This window comes from Schistocerca nitens, chromosome 8 (genome assembly GCF_023898315.1).
Source record: "Schistocerca nitens isolate TAMUIC-IGC-003100 chromosome 8, iqSchNite1.1, whole genome shotgun sequence".
NCBI classification, from domain to species: domain Eukaryota; kingdom Metazoa; phylum Arthropoda; class Insecta; order Orthoptera; family Acrididae; genus Schistocerca; species Schistocerca nitens.
Genome location: NC_064621.1, coordinates 370,098,031 through 370,099,148, shown reverse-complemented (window position 1 = coordinate 370,099,148; position 1,118 = coordinate 370,098,031). Strand labels below are relative to the sequence as shown.

The window sequence follows — 1,118 nt, the reverse complement described above, 5'->3', positions numbered from 1 at the left end:
TACTATATCAATGTTATTTGAAGTCTTACACTCACAAAAATTGTTACGTTAATCCATCACTAGGCGAACCCAACATTAATAGGCAAGGTATTGTCTTACTGAGAACATTGTCTATGTTTAAAAGACTAGACGAACCAAGGATAATTGAGGTGATCGCCCCTGTAACATACTCCAATAGTGTTGCCGGGGAGATCGTACCTATATACCGGCCATTCTTTGCACGTGCAAGTATGTATTAGAAAAAGAAACAGGCCAGAACCGAATTTGAAGATGTAGTTAACGGTGGAAATAGTTTAACAACGTAGGTACAAAGTCTGCGTTAACCTCGCACCGTACGGAAGAGGGGTATAGTGTCGTGAGGCTTGCTGAAGTCTTGTAATCCTCCATAGAAAAGAAAAAGTCTAGTTTTTGTATCTGAATACAAAAAAGATAGTGATAATTAAATGGACACCCTAGCTGCAAACAGGCGTTGATGTACTTCATTGGGGACATGCTGAAAATGTGTGCCCCGACCGGGACTCGAACCCGGGATTTCCTGCAGACGCACTATCCTCTGTGCCCGCGGTGGCTCAATTGGATAGAGCGTCTGCCATGTAAGCAGGAGATCCCGGGTTCGAGTCCCGGTCGGGGCACACATTTTCAACATGTCCCCCAATGAAGTAAATCAACGCCTGTTTGCGGCTAGGGTGTCCATTTAATTATCATTTCATTTCTAGCAAAGCTGCATGGTCATCCACGGTAACTGGTCTTCCGGGAACAGATACTACCGTCATATATAAAAAAAAGATAGTATAAAGAACACGTCGAATAGTCAGCTGAACCTAAATCATCGTAATATCCTGGCAAACTATGATTGCTTGTACCGTTAACTATATTATAAGAAAAGACCCAGTGCTCTTGTATTGTACTGTATCGTATGGAACTGGGGACCTAGAAACGACGGAAAGGCTTCATCCCCCCCCGTAGTACTCAGTGGCACACAACCTTATAACACACGAGTGTAACCTCAATGTTTGCGTGGTGGAGAAATCATGGTGGACGGGTACGTGGACAAAGTGTTTACCTAGCAATCGCCTACGTATTGTAACTGAGGCGGAATCCACAGACTGGCCGGCACA

General features: G+C 44.1%; 1 non-coding gene across 1 annotated transcript; it reads left to right on the top strand.

Annotated features, from left to right (window-relative positions):
- Positions 1-557: 557 nt before the first annotated feature.
- Trnat-ugu (transfer RNA threonine (anticodon UGU)) lies at positions 558-632 on the top strand. The gene has a single exon. It is a non-coding gene; the product is annotated as a tRNA-Thr (tRNA).
- Positions 633-1,118: the final 486 nt, after the last annotated feature.